The 11,069-nt window shown below is 31.6% G+C and overlaps 1 pseudogene; it reads right to left on the bottom strand.

The window, feature by feature from the left end:
- Positions 1-766: 766 nt before the first annotated feature.
- Positions 767-2,843, bottom strand: LOC133291736 (endochitinase-like; annotated as a pseudogene).
- Between the last annotated feature and the right edge of the window lie 8,226 nt (positions 2,844-11,069).

Raw genomic sequence — 11,069 nt, 5'->3', positions numbered from 1 at the left:
TCCTTTGAATAGTGGTAAAATAATGAACATTTAATGTTAATTTATTGTTGGTATATGATTAATAGCGTTTGACTATAATAAAAAAAAATTATATGAATATTATAATCACAAATATACGAGAATTAAAAAATAAAACTTAAATGAAAGAAAAAATAAAAATAAAACTTATGTTGGAGTTTAAAATCTTTTAATGACATAGCAAAATTAAATCTCACAGTAATATATGTAGTAATATCCGATAAAGTTTAAGCAAACATTAGGCACTATTAACTTCTGAGAGTGTCTACGACCAAAATATAATTGGTGGGAAAAAGTTTCAATTATATGATGGGATAAGATATTGGTATTACTAAATAATGTTATTATCAATGCCACTATCATATATTTTAACCGTTGATTTCCGTCAATTAACGATTATTATTTTTGTGAATTAATAATTAATTAATTAATTTGATATGTGAAAATGATAACTGTTGATTGACGAAAATCAACGATTAAAATATGATAATAACATTATTTAATAATAATAATATCTTATCCCTTATATGATTTATAGAAATTTGCACAGACTAGAGCGATTTTGTTGCAAAACTCTTACACCGGCAGTTTTATTGCAAATAACACATGAACTACATTCTTATTCATAATATTTTTTTTCATACATTGAGAAATTAAACACACAATCTAGTACATAACTATTCACACCCCTCACTACTAACCTAACCCTAGTGGTTTTCTTATTCATAATATTGATTAACAGTAGGTATTACAAAGCATAGAGCCCAACTTACACAGCAAAAGGTTGTTGGAGATCGCAATCCAAGTTGGGCCCAAATGGGAGTCCCAAAACGTCACAGTACTTCTTATAAAACCCAATCCTATCACCTGATGCATCAGCGGGACCATGCCCACATTCAACCCCACCATTGAAGATGTTGGTGATCACACCAAAACCTGGGACTCTATTAGCAGCTTTGTCAGCAGCACATGGTGTCCACTTGTTGGTGATGACGTCATGGCTTGATGGCTTGTTACCTTGTGGTGTCATCCAAAACCATATGGCTGTCTTGAAGGATATCACAGCGTCTCTGGCTACTATGTCCGGATTGTTTATCAAGTCCAGGTTTAAGGCTTTTCCAGCTTGATTATAATTGTAGTTGCTATTTGGTCAAAATCAATAACACAACATCATAGAATTACTAACTAATATGGCAAAAACCAATGGCATAATTTCAATCAATGCAACAGGAAACCACAATTCTGTTTATTGACCACAATTTTTTATTTTATTTCATTTTAAATAGTTATATATCAAATTATAAATGTTTTGAGACTTCAAATTTTAATGAAAATTATAAGTTTTGATATTAGAGGGAGAGAGTTACTTTTTAAGCTGAATGGGTCCTCGGCCATAATATGATTTGCCAGGGGTACATAGGGTTCCAGGATCACAATAGCTGCTAGTGCTAGCCTTATTCTTTTCCGTGATAAGGCAATATCCCCAAGTATATGGCCCATCCCACGAATCATTATTTCCTCCTGTAAGTAAGACATCAAACATAGGCATGTGTTATATAACATGAGATAAAAAAATTGACCACAATTAATAAGGCGTAGTTATTTAATTAATCTGGATATATTAATATAGAGAGTTGCTATCAAGTATTGATAAGGCACTAATTAAAAATATTATAATAAAAAAATATTTTTTTATAACGAGGTTACTCACTTACTTTAAATATATACTTATTTTAGAAAACTTTTTTTATAAAATAAAATGTTAATTGTATTTAGAAGTCAAAACTTTTTTTTTATGTAATTATAAATATTCTATAAATAAAAGATACTCTTAATTAACCGTCATTAGCAAGACACTTTTTTTATTTTGTCGATAGGAAGACATTTAATTTATATATACAGAGTTAAAATTATTTCTGCAGTCGCTTTATGTACAGCAACAACAAGTGTATGGTTATGATTCTCCACATTTAATGCTTTCATCCTTTGTATGGTTATGATTCTCTGCATTTAATGCTTTCACGTATATATATAGCAAGTATATATATATATATATATATATATATATATATATATATATATATAGAGAGAGAGAGAGAGATAGGATCCTTTGACATCATCTGAGAGCCGTTAGATCAAAAAAGATCAATGATGTCACATGCTTACAAATCAGAGTCGTTGATCTTTTTTGATCTAACGGCTCTCAGATGAGGTGTCAAACTTAAAATTTGACACCGGTGTCAAAGGATCCTGACTCATATATATATATATATATATATATATATATATATATATAAGTAGGATCCTTTGAGACCACCTCATCTTAGAGCCATTAGATCAAAAAAGATTAATGGTGTCACATGCTCACAAATCAGAGATGTTGGTATTTTTTGATCTAATGTCGTACATATACGTGAAAACATTAAATGCGAGAATCATAACCATACATTTGTCGTTGCTCTACATAAAGCGATTACAGAAATAATTTTATTATATATATATATATATATATAGTGATGATTAACCTGTGGTCTCGTGAGAGGTTTGGGCCAAGAAAGCTGCAAGCTCCCTCTTACGAGTGGTAAGACCTCCAGTGGTGCCAAACCCATCGAATGATCGAGCTGCAGTGAGGAAAGCATTGTAGGTGTAGAAACCCTTTCCCTCACATGCCCCATCATTTCTGTGTTTCAGCAATTTCTCAAATTGAGAAGCGCTTATCACATTGCCAACATCGTTAGCTGAGGTATCCAGCACTATGAAAGCTAATGTTAAGGCAAAGACAATGCACAACTTCATGTTTGGTTTTGTTTTATGTTAAGGCTGAAAGTGTGTACATGTAGGTAAGACTAATAAGGAATATATATAATGGTTAGTATGCTTACGTTTAACTCCCGTTATGGAAATATGATTAGTGGTGTACTGCCACTGGTGTTCGTGTATGCGGATATTTAGTACAAACGACTTTCAAGTTTCAAAAACGAATCTTAGAATTTGTGTGGAAAGAATAGAATTTGAGTGGAAAGGCAACTAAAGTAATTGATGATTGGGTAAATCTTTTTTTTAAGTGTTTGTCATTGACAGAAAGTTATGTCATTTTTAAGAGAGATATAGACACAGATAATTTGAATTCTAAATTAAAAAAAATCATCCATTTTCTCTCTCTCATGATTTCTGTTTTTCTGTGTTTATCTCTCTCCTAAAATGACATAACTTATGTCATTTAAAATGACAAACACCAAACTTTTTTTTTTTAAAGAAAACTAAATCCTTTGTTTGTTGTTACGTACAGCGCAAATGAGAGTAAAGTTGGAAGAAAGAGAAAACTTTGTTCCAGTAAAACCAGTAGAGGTCGGTACGCGAATGAGTCCAAAAAATAAAAAGGACACGACGATATACGATATATACGTCAGAACTATAGCTCAACAGTAAAATTAAGTAAAATGAAATTACATATTAAAAACGAAAATCCTTTTTTTAAGTTACTGGAAAAAAAAATTCCTAAAAAAATCAATAATAATATATTAAGGATAATATGTAGTTATAATATTAGATTTATTTTATTTTTCTCTCCTCAGACATTATTGATTGACGTGGTAAAGAGAAAAATTAATTTTACTATTATATATGGGGACTGTTATATTTATCAGAAAAATGTTTCGGCAGTTAATGCAGATAAATTATCTGCATTTAATTTCTAAACGATATCGTTTTGGGATTGGAAAATTAGAAAATTATAATTATATATACTATAATAATTCTGAAATAAATTAAAATTTAAAAAATATCATGACTTCTGTCTCAAAACGACGTCGTATATGACTTACTGTAGATAACTTATCTGCAGTAACTGCAGAAAAAGTGAACCCATTATATATATATTTATGGGAGAAAAGTATCTAATGTTACTTTAGATAACTTTGTCTAATGTTCATCAAAACGACGTCGTTTTGTGGTTGAAAAATTAAAAAATTAGAATGATAAACACTATTATAACCCTAAAATAAATTAAAATTACAAAAACACTATGATTTCCGTCTCAAAACGACGTTGTTTCGGTGAACATTAGATAAAGTTATCTAAAGTAACTTTAGAAAACATAAACCCTATATTTATTATTGAAAAATTTTACAACTCTTATTATTAAAGTAATCATAGTTAATTTTCGTTAATTTAATGATCATAATTTATTGAGAATATATAATTAATTAATAAGTATACCGAATCACCCTAAACCCCCCACTAAATACCCAATCATCAATTATTTTTTTCAGTAACTTAAAAAAAAAGGATTTTCGTTTTTAATATGTAATTTCATTTTACTTAGTTTTACTGTTTAGCTATAGTTCTGACGTATATATCGTATATCGTCGTGTCCTTTTTATTTTTTGGACTCATTCGCGTACCGACCTCTACTGGTTTCACTGGAACAAAGTTTTCTCTTTCTTCCAACTTTACTCTCATTTGCGCTGTACGTAACAACAAACAAAGGATTTAGTTTTTTTTTTTTTTTAAAAAAGCAAACTAACAAGGGATTTACCCAATCATCAATTACTTTAGTTGCCTTTCCACTCAAATTCTATTCTTTCCACACAAATTCTAAGATTCGTTTAGTTGAAACTTGAAAGTCTTTTGTACTAAATATCCGCAAACACGAATACCACTAATCGTGGTTATCATTATACTGACTACATATAAGAGAATAGCACTAGAAGGCGTTTGATATATTCTAAACCTTGTCTTGAGTATCCACAAGCGACAAGAGCGTCGGTCTTACTTCAACGGCTTCTCATGTCTTCTGTCCTTTTTGCTGACACTTCTTCCAGTTCCTCGGACTCATTTAAGCAAATAATATAAGAAAAAGCAAGTATTAAAGGAAGTATTATGTTATAAGAAAATTCTTACGTCATGTTATAGAGACAATTAATTGTAGAGGTCATTATTTTTAAAATAAAAGAAAAATAAAAAAATTGATAGACCTATTTTTATGTGTGTAGAAAAATTGCTGGTGTTATGTGAAAGGAGGAAAACATTATCCTCTTATATAAGATATATAAGCAAATAATTGTTCAGCCTTGTACATAGAAAAAAATATAAGATATCAAGTATTAGCACCAACAATTCATGGTTATCATTATACTAACTAACATATAAGCACTCACAAGTAGGGGTGCTAAACGAGTCAGGGGCCTTACAGGGGGCCTTTGACTCGGCTCGTGAAAGCCTGAATTTACTTGTCTAAAATTAATTGTTGGACCCAGGCTTGAACTTGTATAAAAGCTCGTTTAATAAAAAGGCATCAGGCTCCAATTCAAAAGCTTGGCCTTAGAGCCTCTCAGGCTTGCCTAATATATTATTATTTTTATTTATTTTTTAATTTTTTATACTACTTGTGATAGCCCTCTCTCTCTTCTCTATTCATTTCATCTCATTTTATTAATTAAACAGACTTTTTAAATAATTTTGTTTTATATTATGCTATTTGGATATACATAAAATTTATGAATATTTATGGAATTACTAGTGTTGTTGATTGTATATTTTGTTTGGATAAATTTTTGTTGTATTATTTTTTTTAAACAGGCTAAACAAGGCTTTTATTTTTTGTAAATGAGCCAGGCTACAAGCTGATATTATATTCGTAACAGGTAACAGGATAAGGCCAGTCTGACACATTTGAACACAGGCTCGGCCCGTTAAGACCAAAGCTCGGTTTGGCTCGGCTCAGCTCGTTAACACCCCTACCCAAAGGCCAACCCCAATAGCGGACCTAGAAATTTTTTTTAATGTCTGCACAATTAAAATAAAAGAATAATGTAAAAAATTTTAAAGAAAATATTAAATATATTAAAATACAAAAGAATATATAAAAAAAGTAATCAAGAGTCAACTAAATTATTACAATAGTACATTTTGAGTTCTCAACAAAAATTACGGGCCTCAATTTAATCTATTAGGGAAAAGAAGTCTACTCGTGATTCCTCAGAATTTAAAAATAGACCCAGATAATTAAATCATGGTCCTCTGAAATTCAAAAAGATCTACATTAATTCCTCAAAAGGACTAACATGGGTCTATTTTGGATTTTAAAGAGATCACGAGTCGACTTTTTTTTAAGATATTAAATTGGATCTTGTGACTTTTGTTCATGACCCAAAAAATATATATATTTTTCTCCAAACAATTTATGTGTGCACTTGCATACACTAAAACATACTTAGGTCCGTCACTGGCCATAGCATTGCATGAGATCAATTAATACACAAATTTGGGTTAGCCACAAAGGCGGTTGACGGGAGAATACACCTGGATGTCTCATACAGAGGTCAAATCATACATCTTTTAAACACAATCTTAAGAGATCATTTTGCAAAACCCAAATAAAATTTTCAATATCTCTAGGGACAAAGCTTGGTAAAAATATATTTTGCCAAACTTTTCTTGCTATCCAAGTTTCTGGTAATACTTTTCTCTGTGGGACGTTAGATAGAAGAGAAATTTTTATCTATTTGGGAAATAATTATTACCAAAATGTGGTGGGAAATAATTATTACTAGAATATGGTGGGAAATATATTTTTGCTGGAATATTACTAAAAAGGTGTTTGATATGACAAAATTTATCCGGGATTTATGATTAAATTTACTGAAGGTGTGTTTGGTTGGTTATAAAATATTAGTGGCAATGTGAGATTATTTTATGAAAATAACCCCAACTTAACCTTTTATCATTACTGAAGAGAAAGAAGAAACGGATCTGGGTTTGCTAAAAAGATACAGGAGAACACAAAACTTTATAGACATCGAAGGATGTCGCAAACGTTGAAAATGCACAGCTATCAAATGGAGTTGAACTGTGCCAATGAGAATAAATCTGAGAACAGAACCACACGACGAACACCACAAGACTCGTGATGGCCAGAAAGTAGAGGGTTCACACAACCATCTGTGGCTAAAAGTTTTGCCATATCTACCCTGCACAGATGCTTCATGCATGCAGCCAATACTTCAAGATACCAGTATATTTATTTAATTATAAGTTGATATTGATATTTATTTAATTACTTGTGCTTAAAATAATGATAAAATTGTAACTAAATAAATTAAAAAATTATTTCTTCATATTAATTATTGTGGACCTTTAATTTTAAATTTTTTAAACAATTTCTTAATGTAATGAATTTTTAAAAATAACAAAGTAGTTTAATGTTTATATATATGTATTTATGTCTTGATGAAACTAAGTAAAAAGAAAAACCTTTTTTTGTTGAATATTATCAAAGAGAAAGATAAACAATCCGCTCTCTTTTCCTTTCTCCGAAATATCAAACAAAACATGAGTAATGGCACTAGAGAAAAGTATTACCAGAAACTTGGATAACAAGTAAAGTTTGGCAAAATAGATTTTTACCAAGCTTTGTCCCTAGGGATATTGAAAATTTTATTTAGGTTTTGCAAAATGATCTCTTAAGATTGTGTTTAAAAGATGTATGATTTGACCTCTGCAGGAGACATCTAGGTGTATTCTCCCGTCAACCGCCTTTGTGGCTAACCCAAATTTGTGTATTAATTGATCTCAGGCAATGTTATGGCCTGTGGGTGCTTATATGTAGTCAGTATAATGATAACCATGAATTGTTGGTGCTAATACTTGATATCTTATATTTTTGTCTATGTACAAGGTTGATTAGGGATGTGCATGGGTTGAACTGAATCAATTTTTTTGAAAAATTGAATCGAATTGGTTTAAATGGTTCGGTTCGAAAATGGTTCGGTTTAAAACTGATTCGGTTCGGTTCGGAACCGATTCGGGTCGACCCTATTTTGAAAAGAAAAAAATTACAAAATTACAAAATAAAGTTATAAAAATTAATTTGGTTCGGCTGGGAAATGGTTCGGTTCAAAACGGTTCGGTTCATGAACTGGTTTTTTAAAAATTGGTTCGGTTCACGAACTGGTTTTTAAAAATCGGTTATTTTAAGGGCGGTTTGGTTCAGTTTTTTGGTTATTTTGCACACCCCTAAGGTTGACCAATTATTTGCTTATATGTCTTATATTATTTTCTTAAATGAGTCCCAGGAACTGGAAGCGAGTGTCAGCAAAAGGGGCAAAAGACAGGAGAAGCCGTTGAGGTGAGACTGACACTTTTGTCGCTTGTGGATACTCCAGACAAGGTTTAGAATATATCAAACGCCTCTAGTGCTATACTTTGGGGCGTTTGGTTGAGAAGAAATTTTTTGAATATCAGGGAAATATAATTATTAGGGATATGGTGGAAAAGTAAGTTTGGTAGGAAAATCGAAAAAATGTTGTTTGGTTGGCCAAAATTTTACCAGGAAAATTGGGTAAAAATTTGTAAGTCTATGTTTGGTTGAAGGTTAAATATTGATGGAAAAATGAATTGTAATTACCAAAACAACCCTTTTTAAAATTTTGAATTTGATTTACCTTTTACCCAAAAACGTCCGTGAGTCTAGGTTGGACATTTACCTTTTACCCAAAAACAATTTTGTTCTTTGTCTTAATGAATTTCTTCTTTTATCCAATAAATAAATTAAAACCTTATCCACTGGGAGTGTCTTCTCATCTTCATCCATTAGATCAAGATTGTTGCCTAACAGTAAAGTCATGCAGTTTCTCTCAAGAAGGAGCTTGTCAATGAGACCGGCTAGTGGGTTTCCAGCTTTCTTTTCTTTCTTTACCATCCTAGCAAGGTCATCCTAGTTCATACCCTTTGCAAGAGCTACACGAATAGCCAATATATCCACATCTTCTAAGTGTTATTCTATCAATTTTGCCATTTTAACACAGAGATCGGCTTCTTTCCTCAAACTGTGCACTCGATTTTCCTACAATACAGAAATGAGACACACTTGCATTCTCCGATTGTTCCTCTTGTGTGCAACTACGGATATTGAAGATGAGCTGTAAATCTGCAAGTAGATTTGGTAGGAGATTACGAGGGTATGTTTGTCAACAAATTGTTGCTTTTTGTTCCATTCAGCCGAACAACTCCAAATACCACATGCCAAGTGGTATTGTGTGCCAGTATATTTCGTTCAATATTACATGCAAACATCGATTGCTGGGGAATAAAACTGGTGGGAAAATATTGCAATGTCTTCTACCAAACATGGTATAACTTGATTTTCAATCTCAAATGCCTATCTATGTCTTAAGATACCTCCTACCAAACACTACCTCAATGCTTCCTTTTTCTTTTTTCAGTGGATCACTAGCTTGATGTGACGAGGAAGAGAAAAATTATATATGGTGCTATAATGGTATTTGACTACTTGTCCATCTAATTTCTAACTCTCGGGGGTACTCACAATACAATATGAGTGATAAAACGTCTTATGACGTATGGGTTAACACGCGATAAGACACGTTAAAATACAGGTTGTACATATCGAATAAATGAATTGTGTATGTATTTGGTTAAATGATATGAATTAGTGTTGTGTCATGTTGATCCGTGTGTCCAGTGGCGGACCCACTTGCGGGCAAATGCACGCAAGTGCGGACATAAAAGTTTTCATTTCAATTTTTTTCTTTTTTCTTTTTTGGTTGCAGGTTCTTATTTTTCTTTTGGTTCAATATATATATTAGGAGTGAATACCCTTTTAAGTCCCTAACTAAAAACATGGTCCCCTTTTAGTCCCTTACAAAAAAAAATTAGTCTCGACGGTCCCTAAACAATTTAAAGTGGATTAATTTGGTTAAAATCGTGGTCCCTCACAAATTCAAAAAAGACCTACATTAGTCCCTCAAAAAAACCAAAATGGATCCACTTTGAATTTCATAGGGACCAGGTGACTAATTTTTTTTTTATAATGTACTAAAGTGAGGACCAAATTTTTTGTTAAGGACAAAAAATGATATTTATTCTTATATTAGTTAACAACGTAGCAACATACGGAGATGATTAAAACAACGTAGCAACGCAAATTGAATAGAGAGAAAACTTATTCTTCCTCCCCTGTCACGTACCCATTCCCATGCTCTTTTCATTCTTTGTTTCCTTTTTCATTTTTATAAAAAGAGAGGATTGATTGCAGGTCTGACATTCTCAAATAAGGTAATATCTAGAGACGAGGTCTTCACTGTGATTTTGCTTGCCTTCTGTATAGTGTTGACTTTTTTATTCACCAATATAAAAATAGAATGATGATGTATGGATATACTGGAGTATATTCTCATATTTGTTTTGGAGGGTTGGTAAGATTTAGGAGGGGAAAAAATAATTGGTCAAACTATTGCCTGTAGCTTGTTATGGAAGCAACTAGATTATGAGCCGGTTCAAGCGTTGATTTAAACTTTCTTTAAAAAAAAAATTCGAGAGCGCTGCCCCCGAACCCCCGCCACTAAATGTGCGGACATAAAAAATATTTTCTAGGTCCGTCACTGCGTGTGTCAACTTGTAAATTTTTTTTTGTCTAAAAATAGTTTTATTTTTGAAATATTGATGATTTTATGGGTCATAGGTCAACCCGTGTATTTTATTCAGTTTTCCTTTTTAATTTAATTTTTTAAAAAATTAAATTTTCAATTTTTTCGGATCAACTCATGTGATCTACGACCTGCGACGATACGTGTGTGAGTTTCAATTTTTGACCCATGAACAAAAATATTTCATATGAGTTGAACAATTTAACCCGCGAATCAAAATTAACATGACTCGAACCTAATTTGCTCATACATTTTGCCACTGCTACATGAGTTTTGTCTCCTTTTGGATAGCGAAAAAATAACAAATTTTTAATGTTAATTAAGCAATAAAATAACAAATTTTTATCGTTAATTTATTGTTAATATATGTAATAATATCTGACAAAGTTTAAGCAAACATTAGGGCTTATTCAACTTCTGAGAATCTAGCACCGATAAATAATTCATGGAAAAGTTCCAATTGTTTACTTTATGGAAATTTGCACAGACTCGAGCGATTTTGTTACAAAACTATTTCACGGGCAGTTTTATTGCAAGTCACACAGGGGCTACATTCTTATTCGTAATATTATTTAGTAGCTATTAAAAAGCATAGAGCCCAAC

This window comes from Gastrolobium bilobum, unplaced genomic scaffold (assembly GCF_033153095.1).
Source record: "Gastrolobium bilobum isolate Gb01-03AN ecotype WA unplaced genomic scaffold, APGP_CSIRO_Gbil_v1 utg1885, whole genome shotgun sequence".
Lineage (NCBI taxonomy): Eukaryota > Viridiplantae > Streptophyta > Magnoliopsida > Fabales > Fabaceae > Gastrolobium > Gastrolobium bilobum.
This window is presented reverse-complemented; position numbering and strand designations above follow the sequence as displayed.